We start from the raw sequence: 25,716 nt of genomic DNA, 5'->3' as shown, positions 1-25,716 counted from the left end.
TTTCTGTTGGTCATCATAAATTTATGACATGACTACTCAGAATTTTTGCCTACTTTTGTAGATGGCTGTCAATAGCTGTGAGAATCGAGTGTTCACGAACGTGCCCGAGGGGTTTGTCAAGCTCCTCGTCTCCATCTCCAAGCTCGCGATCGGGCCAGCAGCTCGCCCGGAGTTCACACTCTATCAGCACAAGCTCAGCGACGACGTGTCTATGTACCAAGCTGTGGCGCAATTCAAGGGAGGACGTTCTGCAGCTCGCCATTTCCGTTTTGTAGGAAGGGCCATGCCTACGGAGAGGCATGCCATGCAGATGGCTGCCCGTGAGGCGATAGCTCGTCTTCGGGACATCCTTCCTACGATGAAGACTCGTCGCTACCGCTACCTCCCATGCCATGTGCCATACACCAGTCACTATGCTTTCGCCTGCCATCGGGGAGAGCGAGATGAAGCCATCGAGATGGTTGTGGAGTATCTCAAGGCTCTGGAGGAGTCTTTCGACAACCTCGTAGACGATCTTGTGGCTGCCCGCATGGACTTAGTCCGGGGCGGTCCTACCAGCAGGAAGGAGCTTCTCCACACGGCACCGCCTCTGACATTCGTCTTGTCTTCAGCCTCTTATGCACCGGCCGTTTTGGCCACTGCTCGCCGTCTGCCTACAACTGAGGAGTTCGACCGAGTCATCGCTCCTATTCAAGTCAGAGCTGCACCGCCTGCCGCACCCGCTCTACCACCTGTCGCTCCCGCGCCATCACCGCAGCGCAGCGTTACGCGCCAGGAGCCAGCTAGAGAGGAGGTGGAGGTTGATTCTCCTGGACCGCTGAGTCTTGCCATCGGCAAGGGAAAGGAAATCTTCACCATCTCCGACTGAGAGCGCCGAGTAGCCGCGCGTTATGTCTGCTTGTATGATGTGTTTTTCTCTGTACGCTAGTTTGTATTGGTGTGTTTGCTGCCTTCCGGAGGAGTACGCTAGTCTAAATAACATGTCAGGAATGTGTACGCACATCCTGAGTGCTGTATCATGTGTTTGTATTTCGCGTGTAAGATTTGTGTTAAGCAGTCTTTTCTCCATGCAAAACCGCTTATGTTTTCCTTGAAAACCTTGAGATCTTTCAAATTGTTGCCTTTGCAAAGTTTTCCTTGTGCTACACTGTTTTATCGGCGTGCATGTAATAGATTGTTGGGCAGTCTCCGCTCAACCTTGTATTATATTTCAGTACTCCTGGTACTTTTCTTCTATGACCAAGACATTGTCTACCAGTGAGAAGGAATTCTTCCTTACTGGTCCGTAAAAGGGATTGGTCTCTCAATAATTATTTTATTGAAAAAGCGGTCGTGACAAGTACTTGTCGGGGCCTACTTTCCTTTGCTTGTTCTGCCCTGCTGATGGCTCGACGGATGGCTGGGTTAATTGAAGCACAAAGGTACCTGGTTCCACGGGCAACTTGAGGGCAGCGCGTTTTGACAAGTCGTCGACAATGCTGTTCTCCGCTCGGGGAACATGCTCCGCTTGCAGACCCTCAAAACGCTCCTCCAGCTTCCTCACCTCATCCACATAGGCCTCCATCAACGGACTCTGGTAATCCTTATAACTTGCTTGACGATAAGCTGCGAATCACCTCTGATGATGAGCTTCCTGATTCCGAGGTCTGCCGCGATCCTGAGACCAGCAAGCAATCCCTCGTACTCCGTCGTGTTGTTTGTTGATTTTTTCCAGGGAAAGTGCATCTGGACCATGTACTTGAGGCGCTCTCCGGTGGGTGCGACGAGTAGCACGCCGGCACCAGCACCTTGGAGTGAGAAAGCCCCATCAAAGTACATGATCCAATCATGGCTTGGCTCCTTGCCGGGCAAGGTGGTCTCTTGGATCTCCTCGTTAGGCGTTGAGGTCCATTTTGCTATGAACTCTGCCAAGGCTCGTCTCTTGATTGTTGACGTACTTTCAAACTTGAGGCCAAAACTTGACAGTTCCAATGCCCATTCCACAATCCTCCTAGTCGCATCCGGGTTGTGCAGGATTCTTTGCAAAGGGACGCGGGTGACGACGGTGATCTCGTGTGCTTGGAAATAGTGGCGCAGCTTTCTCGAGGCCATAAGGAGGCCAAAAAGTAGCTTCTGCATCCCGTAATATCTTGATCTTGCCCCCTGCAAGAGGGAACTGACAAAATAAACCGGGTGCTACACCACCTTCTTCTTCTATTCAACTTCTCACATCTGTGCAGATTCTACCTTGCCGGGACTGGGCCTTGCCGGGGGTTCTGCCTTGCCGGTCTCAGGCCCTGCCGGGGAGAGCCCTGGCCCACCATCCGACAGCTCCGCTGCAACTGCTGCTCCTTCCTCAAGTTCCCTTTGTGCTACTAGCGCAGCACTGACCACTTGGTTCATCGCTGCTAGATATAGCAACAACGGTTCTCGTGGCTTAGGTGCGACTAGTATTGGCATGGAGGAGAGGTACTTCTTCAAATCTTGCAGTGCTGCCTCTACCTCTGGAGTCCATTTCATTCGACCCGCCTTTTTCAAATCTTAGAAAAAGGGGAGGGCGCGCTCAGCAGATTTGGAGATGAACCTACTTAGAGAAGCCACTACAAAAAAAGACACATCCGTGACATTTTGGGTCGAACGAATTTTTTTCTGTCATACTTATGACACTTCTATGATGATAATTGTGACAAAACCCGGTATCATCATAGATGTGGTGGGGTCCTATTTCTATGACAAAAAATCATGACAGAAAATGGGCTTTTCGTCTTGGGCGGGCCGGAGACGCAGCTGCATGACATTCTTTGGCCCGTCCATGACGGAAAAAACCGTGGTAGAAGCGAGGGCGAGGAAAATATCGGGGAGTTCCCGGTTACGGTGGGTGGTCGGCGGCCGAGCGATGCGCGTTTCTCTCGTACGTACGCGCGTGTGTGCGAGGCGTTGGGCTCTAACTGAACCTGAGCGAGGCGTTGGGCTCTAACTGAACCCGAGCGATTGCACTGCAGGCTACGCGTTACTGAACCCGAGCGATCGATCGATCATGTTAACTGAACCCGATTGAGCGATTCCTTCGCTACTGCTGCTAACTGAAGCCGATCGATGCTGCCTCTGGATGAATAGTGAGCGTTGTTGGGGGGTTTGGATGAACATTTCCTGTTGGGGGTTGGATGAACAGGAACCCGTGGTAGTAGAGGCCGTTGCCACTGGATGAACAGTACCCCGATCGATCAAGACGATGGATGAACAGGACCCGTGGAGGGCTGGATGAACACGACCCCGTGGAGGGCTGGTTGAACAGTAGCAGGTGGAGGGCTGGACGAACAGTAGCCCGTGGAGGGGTGGTTGAACAGGACCCCCGTGGAGAGGGCTGGTTGAACAGTAGCCGGTGGAGGTTGGATGAACAGGAGCCCGTGGATGAACAGTCGCAGGTGGAGGATGGAGGAGGTCGACGGTGGATGAATAGGAACCCATGGAGGCTGTAGGAGGTCGACGGTGGAGATGAACAGTATCCTGTGGAGTCCTGTTTGGCGGTACACCACACCCCTCCCGATGAACAGGACCCTCGTTTCGACCATAGCTCTCCAACACAAGTCCGTTTCCACCGTTTTGCGGTACGGCACACCCCTCCCGATCAACAGGACCCCGTTTCGACCGTAGGAGGTCCGTTTCCTCCGTTTTGCGGTACGCCAGACCCCTCCCGATGAACAACATCCCGTTTCGACCGTGGCCGGTCGAACACAAGGCCATTTCCTCCGTTCTGCGGTATGCCAGGCCTCGTTTCCATCGGCTGTTCCGTTCAAGCCGGTTGGCTCCCAATGAATAGCACGCGTTCCGTTGCCTCCCGATGAACACGATGCATTCCGTTGCCTCCCCATGAACACGACGACGATGCAGTTTCTCTGTTCCGACCCAGCCATGTACACGAGCCCTGGCCGTACGTATGCGCGAGTAGGCATTCGGGACCCCACCTGTATGTACGTATGTGGCCGTATTATCTTTCTACCACCCTGGCCGTTGTACATGCGTGTACATGCTACGTGCGCGCCTCTACTACGACACGTGTGCGCCTCTACTATCACACGTGGCCTTACTTACACGGCCACGGTTCATCGATGCAGCCTGCAGACAGACCGATCGACCAGTATGTACGTACATGTTCGCGACCAAAATGACAACGCTACGTACGCTTCGACCGGGTGGGTCCCGACTGTCCGACACTTCCTTGCGTGTGAAGATGTAGCTGGTGGGTCCCAGCAGTCAGGGGGCGAATCATTTTTTGCCCGTAATATGGATGTACTTCCTGGCGTGCGAAGATGTAGCTGGTGGGTTCTAGCAGTCAGGGAGAGAAAACATTATTTTTCAGGGTAAAAAGGATGCAATTGCATGCATGCGTCCATGGGCGTGGTGTGTCCCCACTGTCAGCCTCTCACGTACAGTCATCTTCCGATGACTCTCGGTTGTTGACCATGTTGACCGCACCATGCCGAGCGCACCAAGGCCGATGGACAATGGCAAGGCCCCAGACTGGAACGACTGTGATAAAGGAAGTGGGAAGGTCTATAAAATGGTTGGACGAACGACAGGTTTAACGGAACCTTATGTTGTTTCTATTATATATATATATGTAATAAAATAAGATATAAATATAGGTTCAGTTTTGCATTCTTATAGAAAACATAGGTTCAGTTTTGCATTCTTATAGAAAAATAGAACTGAGTTGCATGTCGTCTTGAAAAAACAAACATAACTTCGACTGCTGATGTTATAGACAAGCTAGGTTGGGAGGCCCAGAGGCCGCTTGATACCTGCTGGATCCAAAAAATGTTGAAACATGTCGTGGGCTGCCCATGTTAAACAACAAAACCTAGGCCATGGACCTGGTGGGCCCAGGACTGTCAGCCTCTCAACAAACAGTTGTCTCCCGATTCCTCTTGTTTTGCTGACCATGTTGGGAATGACAAACGGCGCCGCCGCGGCTAGAGGACCAAGGTGGAGGACGACGTCGAGACCTCGGACCGAACGAACAGGAGCGGGGGAAGACGCAGGCGGAGGGGGGTATTAGGGTTGACTTGTTCGGGTGCAGGGTGGGCCGGTGGAGCTGCCGCCACCGGACAATGTGTGGGAGTAGAGGGATATGGCCTGGCCCACACCATAGGCTATGATGGCCAGCCGCTCTATCGGAAGAGGACCAAAGATTGAAAAAAATAAAGAAATACAAGTGGATGGGTGGTTGGTCCCATATGTCTGTGTACGATACCTGCTGGGTCCACCTGAGAAGGGGAATATGTTGGGAGTAAGGAGATTCAAAGCACGGCAGTCGAGTGAACTAGTTTTTTTAACGGACAAGTGAACTAGTGTCAGGACCGGATTTTCGGGATATTAATTTCCCAGAAAATGGCCCTTGTGCTCACCAGCCGCAGGATTACTGTTAGCTGATGAGGCACCAACTTGATACAGAAATTTGAGAGAGGTAGGAAAAAGAATTAATTCATTTGGAGTTTTATTTAAAAAGATATAGCCAGTCAAAGTTTCAGTCAAAATCTGATTTTAAAATAAAACAGAAAAGAAAACGTTTCAGACGAAATACGCTTTCGAGAGGGGGACACGTACTTCGGGCTTTACGCCTCCACTTAATCCAGCATGGACCGCGATGTGTCACTGACAGTGGGCCCCTTGGGTCCACTGGTCAGGTTTGACTAGTCGTTCCCCCGCCTCCTTCCTCCTCTGGCCGAACAGAGGCGGGGCTCCGGCGATCGACGCCGGCTCCCCGCGGGATCCAGAGGGCAGGGATGGATCCGCGGTTCCAGGGCGGTCCTCCCGGTGGTCGATAGGGTGGCGGGGACGGAGGGAGTCGCCGGCGGCGAGCTCCGCGGCGGACGGCAGCTTCGGGTGAGTTTGGGGGTCTGGGCTACGGTGGTTCCCGGTTGTGGCTGAGGGGTTGGGCGGCTCCGCAAGGTCATGGGGAGTCGAAGGGTGGCGCTGGAAGGATGGGGGAGGCTTTGTTTGCGACGAGCGGGACGGGAGGGCGGCGGCAGCTGAACTGGCCGGAGACGGGGAAGAAGGCTTCCCGCCGTCGCTTGCTGGCCGTGGGGGGCACTGGTGGGGTGCTGGGAGGTTGCCTGAGTGACTGGACGAGCTCGGGGTTCCTCTTATAGGCGGCCAAGGTCGGTTCCCGTGGCGGCCGTGGATAAGAACGGCGAACCGTCGTTCTGTAGCTGCAGGGCGACATGGCGGCGACGAGCGCTTGCCGACGAGCTTGCGGATGAGCTCGAGCTGTTCCAGGGGGCAGCTAGCGCGCGCGTGTGGCTTGGGCGGCGCCGTCCATGCTAGATACCTGCGGCCGACGCCCACGTGCCGCCAAGGGGCTCTGACGGCGGCGCTGTAGGGCGCCAGGGGAGGGCTTGGAGCGCTCTGGTGTGTGGACGAGGACGGGCGTAGCTCTGCAGGCGAGCAAGGGCCAGGGGCGGGACGCGGCGACCCGTGCGCACGCACGTGCAAAACGCGCGCTCTGGGCGCGCCCACCGCATGCACGCCAGGTCCTCGACGAAATGCCAGCGCGTGTTAGAGAGCTCGGATGATGCTGGTAGTTAACAGGCCTGGGTTAGGGTTAGCTAGGAGCTTAGTGGACAAGTTAGTTAGGTCAGAGGATCAATCTCACAATGCCAACTAAAAATCATGCCAAATTTGGCCATGCACACAAAGTGCTCGACAGAATGTCATGGGCATCTAGGCATCTCTTGGGGTGGCCAAAAACTCCAGATCATAGTCTCTTTAGATTCTAAAGAAGGTGGTAAGGTTAGTTTGGCAAAAACAGAAACTTGTTAGTGCAAGTTTTTGAGAAAACCAATTCTGGACAGAAAGAAAAGGGCATCATTTCATGGACCAAACATACTCCAATGGGTCCACTCTCCTGGGCTTAAGGGTTTTGCAAGGTGGTCTATACGTAGGAAAAAGAATCATGGGCAACAGAGCAAAATAAAATGGGGTTGCAGTAGAAAGTGCCAAACTGGACCAGAGAGCAAAAGAGGATGATTTGCTCAATTTTTTCAAAGCACATTCATAGGTTTTTGCATAAAGTTGAATTATATACTCCTACTGACCTCCCCTAATTTTGGTGGAAGTTTTAAAGGAATATTTAAATAGGTTGTAGTGCAAATTACAAACTGGACCAGATTTGAAAACTTGAGGTAGGGCTCAAAATCTCCAAATGACTAAAAGAGATTTTTGCATAAAAGTGACGTGGGAACATCACATGACATCTCCAAATTTTGGTGGGAATTTTAAAGAAGTGTTTGAAAGGGTTGTAGTGCAAATGAGGCTCTAAAGCTTATGAAAATCATTTAAAAGTAATGAAGCTCAGGGAAAAATAATTATGCAATTAAATCCACTGATAAAAGAATTGTTTTATTGAGAGAGTATACAAGTCCAATAATATTTTTGGAAAGTTTTCACGTGGGGTAAAAACTCCACAATATTAAAGAGAAGAGGGGTTCTGAAATCAAAAGATAAATCCAGAAAATAAAAATTTAATTTCCTGGCAAAATTTTAATTAATAAAACAAGGTCAAAATTTTGGGGTGTTACAACACTACCCCCCTTAAGAAAAATCTCGTCCTCGAGATTTGCTAAGGGCTGTTTTGAAAATATTACTCCTACTATCACAAAAAAATAACCATCCTATTCATGCAATAAAATGTGGCTACAGTGAGTGGGCAATAAGTGGTGTAAAACTACAGTGTGGTATACTGGCGCTGTGTGGGAAAAATCCATGGTTTGGGGAAAACGAGAGATTTCTACGTTGGATATAGTAAATTTAGAATAAATTCTAAATTTCTAAAATACGCTGGTCGTACCCGAGAGCACAGTGCTCCCTCTGGCTGACTGGTGGACCCGGGGCCCACGGTCGGCCTCTTCTTCTACCTCTGGCTCTCTCCTCTTCCTTTCTCCTGCGTGCTTTCCCGCGCTTTCTCCACCGGCGACGTCTATTGCGTAGGGCATCTAGGCCGTACTGCGGTAGTGCGCGGCGTGCTAGCTGCCGGTGCAGCGTGCACTCACCTCACGGGCCAGTGCACTTCCGGCACTACTCGCGGATTCGCCTCCGAACACCGGCGATCGAGCGACGAGCGGCGCTGGTGGACCTCGCACACCGTACACCGATCTCGAGCTATAAAATGATCGCGGTGCTCCTTTCTTCTTCCTCACACCTGGCCTCGCTTCTCCTTCTCCTTCCTTCTCCTCCATTTCTGTTTGCAGGAGCCCGAGATGAGGCTCTAATGGCGGAGGTGATGCCGGACTAGTACGTGGTCCTGATGTGCGGAGGATTGGCGGCATTGCTGGGGTTCTCCGTGCTCCTGTGCGCGATGATCCTTGATGATCGTCGTGATGCTGCCGCTCGATTGTTGGCTCTCCGCGGCGGCGGTGATCACGAGGATTAAGTGCGGCATCGAGTGCTAACTGCTGTCAGTGTGCTGGAGGCCACTTGCACCCGAATAAATTACTCACAAACCTCTCCTTCAGAGGTGATCAGATAGGTGTAGCATGTGTATGTGCATTAGCAATTAGTGCACGAGGTCGAGTGGTTGCGGTTGTGAGTCTGCTGTGGTGCTGCGTGAATAAAAATCTACGTCGTGAAGAGATATATGCCGCAACGATTCCGGGAAAAATCTCACTTCGAAATTTACTGAGAGTGAAAACAGTTAATCACAATTAACAGCAGTAAGAAAAAAACCACTCACATTAATTGAAACTAAAAATTTTAATTCATCGCACAATTTACGCATGAGTTACGACACAGAAATAAATGCTGAGACAATGAACATAGCAGTGACGTCTACAATGATAACGGTAAATGGATAGGGTCCTGAGAAAACGTCTCTGGTACTGGGCACACTCCTCTTCTATCGGGGGAAGCGGATTGACTAGCCGATGAATGCGTCTCTCCTGGTCGGGCCTCAGTGGTCTGCCAATAGCGATCTGAGGATTTAAATCAGCAAGGTTCTGGAGATAACCCATTACCCGCTGAGTCAAGTGCTCTTGAGCGATAACATACTTGGCAAGGTTGGCCAGTACCGGGTCTCTCTCAATTCGTCCACCGGGAAAAGATGCTACTTCTCCGGGTGCCGCACAGCTCGGGAAATAATAATACCCCCGTTCGCTGGCATAGGGCACCGCGAATCGAAGGCGAGCAAGTGCTTCGTATGCAGCAGATTCTATGGCCATTTGCGGAGTTGGCATAGATTTCCCACAAAGGAGACTTCCGTTGGGTCTTGGTTTGGGTTTGTGGGAGGGATGTGCACCACTGCCCAATATTTCGAGGTGGATGGGGTGATCCTCGATTTGAGCAACTCGTACTGGGGTGGATGGATGGCACTCATGGTACTGCAGGTAAAGTCCCACAATATTTTGACAAAACTACCTGGGGTGGCATCTGGGGTTCTCAGATAAAAACTAGGGCTCGGCATGGCAAGAAATGGCTGTGAAGGTTGTGCACCAGATGAGGGATACTTGGCAAGGTCACGAGGTGGCCTTTTATATAGCATTGAGGCTGGGTTATTTATCGCGGTGAAGGGTAACTAGTTTGTCGGTTCTGCTCTTATGGGGGTCGGGGTCAAAGCTACAGATATACATATCTCACAAAGTGACGCATTACTGTGGGTGTCGTCAGGGTGGTTTTGGTAGCTGCGCCCGGAATTTAGAAATGCAACTGTACGCTAACGTACTTATGCATGACTACTATTCAAAAATAGGGGCGCACAAGCAGACATCATTTAATTATGGTGATACAGGATCACACAATCACAAGGCGTAGAAATACTAAGGCTCGGTACTACTCGAGTGACTTAGTCTACTTTGTTAATATCTAAGCGGGCTTGCCTTGTGGATGTCGAGGCTTCTCCACGGGTTTCACCGTCGGGATTAGCTGGATGAGGTTGAGGTGCTGCAGGGTCGGGGTAGCGATGATGACCATCGCGGGGGTTGTTGGCCACAATCCCGTTGGAGCGTGTTCCCGAAAGGCGACGAAGCACTTCTGGGGACACCAAAGCATTTTGGCCGATGGCTGGGGAAGCCCTCAAGGACTCGATCGGCTGTCCGAACAGCACGACTGGGTTGTCGGCGTCGGGCTCATCTTCTCCTCTTGCCGGGGCTCGGCGAACCAGTTCTCCACGAGCTGCGATCAGATCAAGGGTGATTTGATCGAACAGTTCCTCTAGTGCACTTACATAGCGCACAAGATGCAACAATGCAGGATCCGTCTCGTGATCTCCGTTGGCAACCTGGGGCGGCCTACCATACCCATCACGGCTAGGGTAGTAGTAGAACGAGCGATAGTTAACTCTGGGCGACAAGTGCCGGAGTTGAACTATAGCCTCTCGAGCTGCTAGTTGGATGGCTTGTGGCTCAAAGGAAGTTGTCCTTCCAGTGAACCTGTAGGGGCGTTCTGGCGATAGACCCCTACCATAGATGTGTACAGTGGCCCAGAATTGACGGCTCTCACCGCTCATGGGTCCTTGGTACACAACATATTCTGGGGGCTCTTCTAATGCATAGGCACGGCGGGTGAGGTTTGCGAGCACGGTCACAAAACCTCCAAGGTTGGTGGCTGTGGTCTCATTGTGCACAATAGGGCCAGGCATTATGCCTCGAGTTGGGGGAAGAGGCTGTGCTGTGCTGTGTTGAGGCTAGCGTGCCCTTTTTATAGAAAAGGGGACGGAGTCTTCCTTCGCACGCTTGCGAATGAGACAAATTAGGTGTCGGTAACTGGCGCGTGATCGACAGGCTAGCCTGATAGGTTGGGCATCGACTGCCAAAAGCGTCGGGGTCACTGTGTCGCTATCTTACACGGGAAGCTTGGCCGGGGTTAGGTTAAGGTCTGGTGGGTCGGTTAACCTAGGTTTATTGACCTGGCTAAGATAGGATCAGCCAATGGTCAGCCTGGCTCTGATACCAAGTTTGTCAGGACCGGATTTTCGGGATATTAATTTCCCAGAAAATGGCCCTTGTGCTCACCAGCCCCAGGATTACGGTTAGCTGATGAGGCACCAACTTGATACAAAAATTCCAAGCAAAGTACAAAATATGTAGTACAAGACCATTGTGGCCTCTGAGTACAACAATTGGTTTCTAGTGGTTGATGGCGGAAGCGGTTTGTGGTTCATCTGCGTATATGGGACTCCATTTCCCACAGGAACAGCTGACCAGGATAACTCCTACCTTCGCGCGGCTGCTATCTCCATTGCGTAGGTTCCGGGGCTGTCGTCGCAACGCTCCTCTCCATGCAAGAAATCTGGCCAAGACAATAGCCAGGGACAAGCTAGTGAGTACTTTGAATGTACTCGCAAACATCATGAAAACAGGTATAACATAGCAGGTGATAATCATGCACTAAAATAATCCGCGATCACTTAGTCAGTCCCAAAATAAAACTCACGATGCATGTAAGCAGGATATTAAAAATGCACCGATCGGGTGTCTGAAGCGACACCTTGAATGGGTAATAATATAAAGCGTGCCTCAGTCGAGCGTCTGAGCGACGTCACATAAAGGGCTTATAAAAAAGAATAACAAACATGCCACAGTCGGGCGTCTGAGCGACACCACATAAAGGGCTTATAAGGTAAATAAATAACACGCATGCCACAGTCGGGCGTCTCAGCGACACCACATAAAGGGCTTATAAGGTAAATAAATAACAAGCATGCCACAGTCGGGCTTCTCAGCGACACCACATAAAGGGCTTATAAGGTAAATAAACAACAAGCATGCCACAGTCGGGCGTCTCAGCGACACCACATAAAGGGCTTATAACGTAAATAAATAACAAGCATGCCACAGTCGGGCGTCTCAGCGACACCAGATAAAGGGCTTATAAGGTAAATAAGCATGGTGAATATCCAGGAGGTAGAACCGTCCCAGGGATACTCAGTAATTCAAATAATGTAAATGGTTAGTCCATAATAATAATAATCATAATCATCACAAGTCACAAGTCATGATCCAAGTTCTGGTTTAACAGTTTTTCTCCTCCAAAGACCGACACTAAGACTGACACTTGACCCATCCCAGACTATAGTCCTTACCCATGGACACGGCTATTTGAATAGATGTATAATCTCTACAGAGGGTGTACTCTTTACCCACGGGTAACGTATTTCTTTAGTCCATCGGGACTAATTCCGTCTACGGTCTTTTAATTGAAAACACACCTAACCGCACACACCAGCCTAACTTACCGGTGTCTGAATCACCCACGACACCCATTAAGCAAAACTCTAAGTGGGGAGGCTACAACCTCGACTTAGCATGGGATCACAAAATTTATACCGCGCGCAAACTAGGGGAGCTACCCCCTCGGCTCCAACCGGAAACACCCATGCCCTCGGACCAGGTGGCATGCCTACCGGATGCAGCCGGTATCTTCCACCATGGCCTCTCTGTACGGTGTGTGCTGGAAAGGGGTTGACAACTTACTGAACCGTACCCTACCTATGGCAGGGACAAGTGGTAGTACAAAACAAGTATGGGAGGTTACCGGAACAAGACTCGATCTACGGCCGACTCAGGAGGTTTAAGTATTCCATGCATGGTTAGCATAGCAATGTTCTTCATAGTTTCCCGACAGGGTCACCACCCCTCATGCCCCATCATGCCTTACTGCACATTCTCGCCACAACGAGACGTCAGTCACGGGGTTGTGTTCACCGGAACATAACCTCCTTTCGGACTCCCTCCGAACTATCATCAGGCACATGTGGCATGAGAAGTAGCTACTGTCACCAATGTCACATACATAACAGAAAAGATTTTCACCATGTGCTTATATGCATGAGTATGATTCCACATAAAATAACACCATTCCACATTAGCATAAATGATGGAGTTCTAGAATATTCTAGCAAAACAGCAACCAACTTGTATCATATCTGAGTTCAAGATGCTTGCCTTCAAGGTGTGGAGGGGTGAGGTGCACTCCAAAACTTTTGAAAGTTATAATCTCCCCTCCAAATTCCTATTTTCAAAAATATTCAAATAACACATATACTTTAAAAACAGCGCGAAAAATTGTCCTAGATATTTTTGAAATAAATCTTAAAATAAACTAGGTGGAATTTGAGAGAGGTAGGAAAAAGAATTAATTCATTTGGAGTTTTATTTAAAAAGATATAGCCAGTCAAAGTTTCAGTCAAACTCTGATTTTAAAATAAAACAGAAAAGAAAACGTTTCAGACGAAATACGCTTTCGAGAGGGGGACACGTACTTCGGGCTTTACGCCTCCACTTAATCCAGCGTGGACCGGCGCTGTGTCACTGACAGTGGGCCCCTTGGGTCCACTGGTCAGGTTTGACTAGTCGTTCCCCCGCCTCCTTCCTCCTCTGGCCGAACAGAGGCGGGGCTCCGGCGATCGACGCCGGCGAACGGCGGCTCCCCGCGGGATCTAGAGGGCAGCGATGGATCCGCGGTTCCAGGGCGGTCCTCCCGGTGGTCGATAGGGTGGCGAGGACGGAGGGAGTCGCCGGCGGAGAGCTTCGCGGCGGACGGCAGCTTCGGGTGAGTTTGGGGGTCTGCGCTACGGTGGTTCCCGGTTGTGGCTGAGGGGTTGGGCGGCTCCGCAAGGTCATGGGGAGTCGAAGGCTGGCGCTGGAAGGATGGGGGAGGCTTTGTTTGCGACGAGCGGGACGGGAGGGCGGCGGCAGCCGAACTGGCCGGAGACGGGGAAGAAGGCTTCCCGCCGTCGCTTGCTGGCCGTGGGGGGCACTGGTGGGGTGCTAGGAGGTTGCCTGAGTGACTGGACGAGCTCGGGGTTCCTCTTATAGGCGGCCAAGGTCGGTTCCCGCGGCGGCCGTGGATAAGAACGGCGAACCGCCGTTCTGTAGCTGCAGGGCGACGTGGCGGCGACGAGGGCTTGCCGACGAGCTTGCGGATGAGCGCGAGCTGTTCCAGGGGGCAGCTAGCGCGCGCGTGGGGCTTGGGCGGCGCCGTCCATGGCAGAGACCTGCGGCCGACGCCCACGTGCCGCCAAGGGGCTCTGACGGTGGCGCTGTAGGGCGCCAGGGGAGGGCTTGGAGCGCTCTGGTGTGTGGACGAGGACGGGCGTGCCTCTGCAGGCGAGCAAGGGCCAGGGGCGGGACGCGGCGACCCGTGCGCACGCACGTGCAAAACGCGCGCTCTGGGCGCGCCCAGCGCATGCACGCCAGGTGCTCGATGAAATGCCAGCGCGTGTTAGAGAGCTCGGATGATGCTGGTAGTTAACAGGCCTGGGTTAGGGTTAGCTAGGAGCTTAGTGGACAAGTTAGTTAGGTCAGAGGATCAATCTCACAATGCCAACTAAAAATCATGCCAAATTTGGCCATGCACACAAAGTGCTCGACAGAATGTCATGGGCATCTAGGCATCTCTTGGGGTGGCCAAAAACTCCATATCATAGTCTCTTTAGATTCTAAAGAAGGTGGTAAGGTTAGTTTGGCGAAGACAGAAACTTGTTAGTGCAAGTTTTTGAGAAAACCAATTCTGGACAGAAAGAAAAGGGCATCATTTCATGGACCAAACATACTCCAATGGGTCCACTCTCCTGGGCTTAAGGGTTTTGCAGGGTGGTCTATAAGTAGGAAAAAGAATCATGGGCAACAGAGCAAAATAAAATGGGGTTGCAGTAGAAAGTGCCAAACTGGACCAGAGAGCAAAAGAGGATGATTTGCTCAATTTTTTCAAAGCACATTCATAGGTTTTTGCATAAAGTTGAACTATATACTCCTACTGACCTCCCCTAATTTTGGTGGATGTTTTAAAGGAATATTTAAATAGGTTGTAGTGCAAGTTACAAACTGGACCAGATTTGAAAACTTGAGGTAGGGCTCAAAATCTCCAAATGACTAAAAGAGATTTTTGCATAAAAGTGATGTGGGAACATCACATGACATCTCCAAATTTTGGTGGGAATTTTAAAGAAGTATTTGAAAGGGTTGTAGTGCAAATGAGGCTCTAAAGCTTATGAAAATTATTTAAAAGAAATGAAGCTCAGGGAAAAATAATTATGCAATTAAATCCACTGATAAAAGAATTGTTTTATTGAGAGAGTATACAAGTCCAATAATATTTTTGGAAAGTTTTCACGTGGGGTAAAAACTCCACAATATTAAAGAGAAGAGGGGTTCTGAAATCAAAAGATAAATCCAGAAAATAAAAATTTAATTTCCTGGCAAAATTTTAATTAATAAAACAAGGTCAAAATTTTGGGGTGTTACAACTAGTTACATACATAAGCAAATAGCCACTAAACAAAGCAAACAGGTTAATGGGTTCTTAAAAGAAATATTTCGGACAAAATAGATAATTACAACACATAGGGTAATGCATGAAACACTCAGATGATAAAGGTGCTTATAAACAGATAAAGTACAACATCTAGACCTTCTTGGCACGCTTGATCATGACGCTGCGGCTGTCCGTGTACTCGTCGGTTACGGGAAGCAGACACGCCCTCATGTCCAAGATCCGCCTGTACATGTCGTAGCATGCGTATGCGTCCTTGGCCGCGTAGGTTATGTAGGCTAGATTCAGAGGTACCTCCCACGTGTTCAGGTCTTTGGTATCATTGTTTTCTTTCATGTTGGCGTATCAGGGGTCGATGATGGTCTCAACGAGGTCAACCACGGAGTCCTTCTCCTGCCCGTTGCTGATGATCTTGGATTGCTTCTTGATGTCGACAAGCTTGTTGCACCAGATGGCCGAATCGTCACGTTCTTCCTTCTCTCCACCGTAGCGAAGGTGCAGTCGGTGCTGCCGATGAAATGGGCGAATGCTCCAGAACCTCTGATGGACCTACAATAGTGGTAGATGAGAACCTCGCCCCGCGCACATACCTCGACCACGGCGATCCGCTGGTGTAGCGACCCGACCTCAGACGGTCAAGTCTCTGTGCTTAAGTGTCATCCCTGGATCGGTATGCTGACACACATAGTACACGAGGATTTATAACAGAGGTAAATCACATGTATAAAGTAACGTAAATACTATTACCTCAATCCAAATAGCGGAAGTAACAAGGATGTGGATTCCCATCAACACCAACGCCAAAGTTGAGTGTAGAAATCGTAACCCTAACGTATCACCTACTCGTCGTAAGATCCTGCAACATGAGACGTTGCAGCCACAAAGGGTCAGTACATTGAATGTACTGGCAAATTCACACCATAGGATAATGAAGAATGATAACTATCACTAGATGCATATATGGCTGGTGGAAAGCTCTACGGTTATAATGTTTTTGCGAAAAGCCAATTTTTCCCTACAACAAAGGAATAAGTTTTATTTAACTACAAAGTTGGTTGAAAAATATTGAGAAGGTTCCTCCAACTCAATGCCAAATTAATATCAATAACCCAACAAATTATTTAAGTAACGTGATGAGATCAATATGATAATCCAAGTACCAGAGACTCAAGATTGTCCATAACCGGGGACACGGCTAACCAAGATTAGTTTGTACACTCTGTAGAGGTTTGCGCACTTTTCCCCACAAGACCCGATCTCCTCCGTTTCATTTCTCGCACTACATGGTGTTTGAGAAACGAATGATCGAGACACAGTCTTTCAGAAACAATAACTCTCTACTCCGGGTGGACCGTTACACCTACAATCCCCCTACATCCGCTAGTCCACCTCTTCAAGAGCTCACGCTACTTACTCAACTATGCTAGAGCCCATAATGGCTTGTGGCTGCACACGGAAGTTTCTAGCATGAATAATCTTATGATCCCTTTGAGCCTGGGTGGCATTCCATAGGGTGATCGCACGGGTCCTCCGGGATCCCCTTGGGCAAGCACTGGGTTCTCCAGGTGCCCGGGCAAACCACTGGGTGCTCCAGGGTGCCCCAACCATTCCACCCAGATGTGTATTAAAGTAGCCACCTTAAGTTGAACCATTAATTAACAATCTCACATCTGTCATGAATTCTCTCAAATCCAATCCACGTCTACGAGCATAGCAGTATAAGCATAATGTAATAGTAACTCACAAGGTTTGAATGCAGGGCAATAGGTTCCTACCTCATCAACTACTTCCCAATACCCACATGTTATCAATCCTACTCATGCAATGTTTGAGGGTGAAACTAATGCATAAAAACTGGGTATGGAAGGGATATGATCAAGGTGTGAACTTGCCTACAATGTTGACGAAGATGATTCGCACTCATAACTCCTGATAGTTCTACTCGTCACACTTCGTCAATCTATCGTAAGCTAGCAATAGTAACCACACATAAGCAATCACTCAAAAGATCGGGAAGAACGAAGAAGACGATTCGGAAAACATGAAAACCAAGCAAATAACTCTTGCAACATAAAACAATTTCTAACAGTACCAAAATTATGCGAATTTGGCCTTACCAGAAAGTTTAGGTCAAGAGCTTCAATTAGCAAAAGGAATCAACTAAATCGGGGTTACGAAACTCAAGTTATGATCAAACGAAGTTCAAATACGAAACTGATCTAATTCAATTTTTAAAATTTTCAAAAACATGTTTAAGTTGATTATCTTGATAGACGGGATCATAACGAAGAAGTGGGCGTTGGTTTCGTTGAATTTGGAGAAACGAGTAAAAAAATAGTGACCGTATGAAAATCAGGGACTAATCTGTAAATAAAATCATCACAGATAGGTCCCTGGCCGAAATTAAAAAGAAAAAGATAAAAACAAAAGAACGAACGTTCGTTACAGTACGCTAACGAACAAAAATCATTCGCTACCAGACCCTAACTAACGAACGTCCACTAAATAGATCTAACTAAAAAGGAAAACCGGTTTTAAGATAAAACCGAGGAAAACCAAAAGACTATACCGGACCGGGGCGGTTTTTACCGGCTAAACGGGGTTCGGCCGGCGGCGGTCAACAGCGAGGCGGGCAGCGGCTCCGGCGAGGCGACGGCAGCAGCGGGAGACGGCGCAGGGCGGCGCTGCGAGCGGCGGGGGTGGCGCGGTGGCGAGGAGCGGCGTGGGGTAGAGCAGCGGCGGCGGCGTGGTAGCGGCAGAAGTGCAGCGGCGCGGCAGATCTCGCTGGCGGCGGCGGTTGCGGCGCGGCGGCGCAGGCGTGGGGTGCAAGGGCGGCGGGCGACAGCAGGGACGGGGCCCCGGGGCGGCGCCCTTTAGGGCAGGGGAGGGGAGGCGCAAGGCGTGGAGGAGGGGGCAAGGCGAGGAGGACGCGGAGTCCGGCCGGACTCCGGCGGCGGCGCTCCTGTGCGGGAGTTGGTCTCCTCCGGGAGCTCGGGGACGGGGCAACGGGCGAGCTGGGCCGGCCCAGTTCGGCAGACGGAAGAGTTTCCCCTTTTTTTATAAAACATTTTCTCAGACAAATAAAAAACAAACTAAAATATATATTATATAGGCATATAATATATGAAAATTTTCAGAAAAAGATTGTCTTCAACGTGAACATTTTCCTAGCATTAAATAAAATCCACACAAATTCAAATAATTCAAAGAGTGCTACTGCCCTACTAAAATCCAATAAAAATCATTTTAAAAATACCAAAATTAATTCAAATTTATTTCTCTCCAATTTTCTGATGTAGGGAATCATTTTACCCTAATTTCTGTATATTTTATTTTTGGAGAAAAATAATTTGAATAAAACCCAATAACTCCAAATTGAAAATAATTTTCAAAAGGACTTTAAATTTGATCCTTTTAAACTCCCACTCATATTTCATATGTTTTGAAGAACTCATTTTATCTTCTCTCATGAAAATCATTGAGTTGCATAAAGTTTTAGAATTGGAAATATTCTTCAATGAAATTCAAATATTTTCGACACCCCTTGTCATTTAAATAAATGGAAGAAGTCATGTCATCTTCTCTCCAGGGTTTTGTGGTGAAAAGAATTTGAATTCACGGAGATCATAAAAGCAAAAATGAAAGTTTGGGAAAGTCCTTTTATTCCATCTCATTTAACTTTCAGAAATTTCGAAGTCACTCACTTTCAGTCAATAAATCAAACAATCAATCAAAACCATCTATTTATTATAATATTCCAAAATTTAGAATTTTGGGATGTTACAGCTGGTCCCTGTCAGGAGACGAATGGAAGGGCACAAGGTCTAGTCCTGCGACCTTGTGCTTTCTCGTCTTGTAGGTACTGCTTGAACTCGGCGAGGCAGAGCTTCACCGAGTCCGGATCGTTGGTGTACATCACATTCAACTTGGTGCAGCCATAGGACTGAATGGCGAACTCAAAGGGGAACTCCTTGCTGAAGTCCATATCCAGCAGGCTCACCCCTCGGATCGCCATTGGAGTCTCTTCAAGTGAATGAGTGGGTAGGTAGCGGCAGAAGTTCGTTTTTCAGCTCTTGGGGAACTGGATTCAACAGTAAACTGAGTGTGTACAGGCGACAACAGTTACTACCCCTCCCTCGTCCGTTGCACGCCCGACGGAAGATGCACCCTCGGCGCATTCAAACGCCTCCATTAAGAAACCTACTCCGGCCACACGTCAGTTCACGAGCGGGTCTGTATTGGTACTATAATAACAAGAGTTAGTGGTCACTTTACTTAAATTTAATTAGCTTTAATAGAAATTTATACTTAAAACAAGCAATGCATTGGCTTGTTCTATCAGTGCCATAGGATCAAAATGCACAACAATTAGAATTATTATTCTCAGGACGCACACGTTCAGCACATTTGTCGCACTTCCACACAGATAATACTACCAAGTTTGAACTGTTTGTTATGGTTGTTGTCCTCTGCATCATCATGCCGTGTTTCCCAGCTTGCAAGATTCAGAACCAACAAATAAGATCCAAATAATAAGTACAACAAAGATGCCTACACATCTCATTGATTACCAGCTTGCAAGATTCATAACCAACAAATAAGATACAAATAATAAGTACAACAAATATGCCTACACATCTCACTGATTCCCAGCTTGCAAGATTCAGAACCAACCCATTAGAGCCTTTTGATAAAGTGAATATCGGGATAAAATCCATCTTGGCTAGCCGTGTCATACAACCGAAGAACTTGGCAAATGCTCTTGACTGTCACAACATCTGTAGTTGAGTATTCCTATTTGCACAACACAAACAAGAAGAGCATGATTACTATAATAGTTGCACTCCTTGAACTCAACCTGCAGCTCCACTCGGATGAGGCCTGCCTGGAGTTCCATGATTCAATTCATGCGCCTTTTTCTGCAGCTCATCTGAAATGAAGCAAAGATTGCATCATTCAGCTAGCAAGAAGTACTTGCTCTCGTGAGCTGGCAGGTTCTTCTTTAGTAGTTGCACTAAAATTGAGGAACATTAAGGTTGGTTGTCCGGCTCATGTAAGGTGCAACTATAATATGCTTATCCTTTTGTGCAGTTCCACTAAAATAAAGTGCCATTGTGGTGACAGTGACAGCTCATCTTGCAAAGCCTAATAAAATGTTGCACGAGATTACCAGCAGAACTTGACGGACATTTTGGAAACTCCAAGCACCATTTTGTGCAGTTCCACCAAAATTGAGAGATGTTGCCCACGTGAAATTTTAGTTGAACTGCACAAGACACTCATTCCAAAAAACGTGTTTTGTGCAGTTCACCAAAAGGTCACAATAGCAATAAGGTGAAATGGATATCCCTATCTACACAAAAAGATAGAAAGTAAACAGTTGGTGGTCAATAAGAATATATGAAACATACACGAAATGAAAAGAAGCATCTTAATTATGTTCATGGCAATCACGCAAGGACAGAAGATATTTTAAAACGTCAGCAATGCTTCATGTTACCGGAAGCATTATGATCAACAATGACATTCGTCAAATATGGGATTAGTTTAATGGTGGCATTGCTTGTTAACCAGATATAGTAAATCAACTGTAGCTAAAGAGTTGGTTTAAGGGCATGGGACCATGGGGAGACCAGGACACTCAGCAGTGTAAAGGAGCAACTTACTTATCATACCGGGGAAACAGCAGGAGTACCATTTGTAACATAGTTTAATTGCATCTTATCACTAGAGGCATTAGATTAAAAATAACACTGGTTAGACATGTCCCTAAGGTAACAGTGTGATCGCTTCATTTTACATGCGCTCTTACATTAACATCAGCAAAAGGTTGGTATAAGGACATGCGACAGTGGATGCATCAGCACAATGTACATACAAGGAGGCATAAAGTGGTGATGCCGAGTTTGTTCATGCTATGTGAGGGCAGCAAATCTAATCCCGGAGACCTTTTACTATGTGAGGGCAGCAAACCTAATCCTGGAGACCTTTTACTATGTGAGGGCAGCAAATCTAATCCTGGAGACCTTTTGCTATGTGAGGGCAGCAAATCTAATCCTGGAGACCTTTTACTATGTGAGGGCAGTAAATCTAATCTTGAGACCTTTTACTATGTGAGGGAAGCAATTCTAATCTTGGAGACCTTTTACAATGTGAGGGCAACAAATCTAATCCTGGACATACTTTGTTGACTTGTCCACCAGCCGCCACTTTCTATCCTTTTTTCAACCAATAATAGATATGTTTGTTATCCAGTTTGTACTACGTTTTCCCATTATTTCCCTTTTCAACCAAGAGACCGGTTGGGTATCAGGTCTCTACTACTTTCACCATATTATTTCCTCTTCGAATCAAGTCCTAGATTCATTCTACAACTTTCCCCCCTTTCTTCGTTGTTTGAACAAAGTCCTAGATTCGAATGCATGAAGTAGCTTTACCTCTAATAATACTAAAAATTTAGGTGGCTTTGGAAGAGCTGATGGGAGTAGAAAAAGATGCACATGCAGACACGTGGGGAGCTGGGGTAGTAGAGCAAGGCCTCTTTCGAAGAACTTATACCTGAGGGCCATCGGGATGTTGGCGATGGCAGGTCGGACCTGCGCACAATACGGCAGGGAGGAAGAAGGGTCGGAGGACCTCCCCAGCCGGCGCTGTGTCGGAGAGAACGTCACGGGCAAAGGATCGGGCCCCTCCGGTAGCTGTGGGTTTCCTCCCTCGCCGGCGATGACCGCGTGAACCATGCACCTAGTACTCTACACACACCAGCCGAAGGGATTCGGCCGGATCTGTGACCAGCTGTGAGTAGAGAGAAAATGTCGCTACCACTGTCTTGTTTATATCTGGAGAGGATGAGAGAATGAAGAGAGCAACCCTAGTAAAGCCAGCGCTCAGGCCCCTGCATACATATATAGTGGAGTGATTATCTTTTTCTCTCCACAATAAGCGTTTCAATTTGTGTACGTGGCATTAAAGAAAAGAAACTCTCTATTTAAGGTGGCTAACTATACGACTCCTACTTACTACTACTAGTAGTAGTATTGTTCACTTGTGCTCCCCGGCCCTCCATTCATTGAACAACCCCACGGGTGAATAAACATACAGTACTAGTATTTATATAGAACGAACAAGCTCGAACTATTTTCGCGTAGTTAAAAGTTGAGGGCGGGGCTTTTCCCGGGCAGTACGCGGGGCAGTTTTCGTGTAGGCGGTTTGACAGAGAGGCGAGGAGGGTGAGGGAGTAGCGGATTCAACTTACTTACTGCTAGAAAGGTCGGGCTGTGCGATTTGATGGTGCGTTACTGCTTGAAAGACTTGTGATATGACTACTCACTATAGTCATGAATTTCTAGCGGTACGTCCGGGGTGATCCCCCCCTTCTGTTCCGCACTCTAATATGGTGCATGACACGTATTACGTTGACCTGGATGTTGCTGGCTGTCCCACATGTCAGTGAAGTAGTACGTAGTAGTAAGAAGGAGCAAAGAATCATGCGGTATAAGTCTTTCTAGAGATTCCAACAAGTGACTACATACAGAGCAAAATGAGTGAATCTACACTCTAAAATATGTCTACATATATCCGTATGTTGTAGTCAATTTCAAATGTCTAAAAAGACTTATATTTTGGAATGGAGGGAGTAGTAGTACTACTACTCACGTCGGAGGAGTGCGAACCACGGCAGCCCAGTGAATCAGCAGTAGAAAACAATGTGCTGATATGGCCATAAAAAACAATGCGCCACGGTCAAGACTGTAGCATGTACAGTACTACTCTTTGTTTGGATCCATGAGTTAGAGCTAGTTTGGGTTGAAATAGCCTCAAATTATCCAAACAGGAGGGGTTAGTTTGAGCTAGTTTGCTCTAACCCATCTAAAAGAACTAGCCCGGTGGAGAGGTTCTAATTGGGTTAGTTCTCCTTGGGCCCACTAAAAGAGAACTAAAAAAATCTCCCCTACCCGCACCAGATCGCTCACTACGCCCCCCCTCGCACGACTCCTCTCTGTTCCCCATCGGGCCACCTGCCCAAGCATTGCTCCGCCGCTTGCCCTCTCTCTCCTCCGGCCTCCCTCTCCCTCCGGCCCCGCCACCCTCTTCCTCAGGCCTTCCAAGCTCGCCCCGCTCCCTCTTCACCGGTCGTTTTTCTCCCTCTGTCTTGCATGGCGGCGGCGCATCTACCAGGGAGGTTGCGAGAGGGGTGAGTTTGTTCATTCCTTCTCTGTCTCACAGCCATATAATTGATCTTGCTCACTCTAGCGTTAATTCTGATTTGGAAAGGTAGGTCCTGATTAAACTTGGTATAGATTTGTGGTGCGCGCATGGAATTGTTTGATGCTGCTTGAGGAGGTAATAAATCTTTATAGAGGCCCAAATATTCAGCTCACCTTTCTAGGTATTTCAGTTTCAGGCTTGCATTATTTCTAGAGACCCAAAGAATCAGTTCACCTTTCTAGGTATTTTAGTTCCAGGCTTGCATTGTTTCTAGAGGCCCAAAGATTCAGTTCACCTTTCTAGGTATTTCAGTTTCAGGCTTGCATTATTTCTAGAGGCCCAAAGATTCAGTTCACCTAGGTATTTCAGTTTCAGGCTTGCATTATTTCTAGAGGCCCAAGGATTCGGTTCGCAGTCGTCGGCAAGTGGCCCTGCTACCCATGCCAGTGTCAACCTCAACTCGCAAGCGCCTGCGTCGGAGCGGTTCCCGGGGCTTGGGCTGTACAGAGCCTTCCTCTAGAGCGACGATGACAAGCTCCTCCCTGGGTGCGTGAGGGGCTCCGGGCTCCCTCCCTATCGTGAATGACTTCTGTGATGAGTTAGCTCATGCTTTGTTTCATGGAGTGTATTTTTTTGTGAAGCTTGATTGAGGACTTGTATGTTTAAGTGGGATATCTCAATTGTACGGACAAAGTAAAATTTATCATGTTTTGCATGCTTCATTTGTAAAGATGGTTCGTTTATCTCAATTGTGAGCGGGAGGAGGCCACACAACAGCTGGCCACACCAAATCCGGCAGCAAATAGGCTCCAAAGTAGTCAAATGATTGAGAAAGAACATTTATTGTCAATCTAACCCTACCATCCATACACCTCTTTGGTTTAGAGTTAGTTCAGGGTTAGAATCTAACTCTAACCTCTAACTGAGTTAGAGTTCTCCTCGTCTAGTTTCATCGCCATCATACTTTCCCCATTTCTGTGTTTTCAGTATTCTGCGAATCAAAGAGGCCCTTAGACTGGTTGAGGTCCGGTAGTTTTTTTATAAACGTGTTATATCCAAAATTTAATGAACGTGCTCTGGTTTCTACGAAAATAACCGGGTTTCATGTAGTAATTCATTTATTTATTTATTCTTCTGCGAGGGGTTTGCATGTAATTCGTGAGGTCTGAAATGTAAAGTACCCCGACATATGCTCTGAGTTGTGCATGCACTACGACCCAGATACTCTATGTCCCACATGTCGGCGAAAGGGAGCACGTGGAAATAGCCTAGGAGTACATATAGGAGGATAAATGCGTGAAAAAATATGTACGCTAAAGCGTACCTGCGGTTCGAAAAGGAGACCTAAAGTGATGACAGGTATAGGTCGCACGCACCCAACTAGTGGTAGTACTAGACATACGACTGCTTTTTCCCTAAAAAAAGAGGTAGGAGTGCTCAGTACTCCTATTCTATCAACGCGAGTCCCATCTGACAACAGCGTTCGTGCTACAGCTAGCTCTTCTCCGTCGTTTCTCTCTTCTAATTCTAAACTTAGCCGACGCCCGATGGGCGGGGTGGGGATTTGCCGATGGTCGGTTTGCTCAACTGCGGTCCCACGTCACAGTGAAAACGTTACTACTGGAATAAAAATGCCATATACTCCTATACTAATAAAACATTAAGGCCACGAGGCGATGCAGTGCTGGTTACAGGAGGCAAGAAGAAGAGATGCATCCATCAACGACGTCCACCTCCTCAACTCGGAGCGCCGGCCCACCGAACGGCGGCTAAGTAGCAGCGGCATTTGTGGCCAGGTCGACGTGCTTCTCAACAATGGCGTCCAAAGATTCCAGCTGCTGGAAGAAGGCCAACGTCTTTCTGTCCTCGCTGGCCTTGTAGTGGCCTGTGTAGACGATTTCCTGTAGACGTGGATGTGCAGGCCGACGGTTTCTTGCATGGCGAGGCGCTGTGCGACAAGCGCGGCCTCGAGGTGCACATTCTTCGTCGCGACCTCCGGCACCTGCAGGGCCACCAGGGCTTGAAAGAGTTCGTCACCATGGAGGCTGATGAGGGTGGTAGGTAATGAGGAGCCTGGGCGCGCGGGCTGGTGCAATACGGCAAGATCGTCCGTGCGCTTCTTGACGACGGTGAACTTGCGGATGGAGTTGACCATCATGTTATCCATGTGAGAGGTGAAGCCAGCGTTGGCGAGGGCTACGACGCCGGCGGTCGCCAGCACCATCTGCAAACGCTGTGCGGGGCCGTGGGCCGGCGCCTTGGATG

The sequence above is a fragment of the Aegilops tauschii genome, chromosome 7 (assembly GCF_002575655.3).
Source record: "Aegilops tauschii subsp. strangulata cultivar AL8/78 chromosome 7, Aet v6.0, whole genome shotgun sequence".
NCBI classification, from domain to species: Eukaryota; Viridiplantae; Streptophyta; class Magnoliopsida; order Poales; family Poaceae; genus Aegilops; species Aegilops tauschii.
This window is presented reverse-complemented; position numbering follows the sequence as displayed.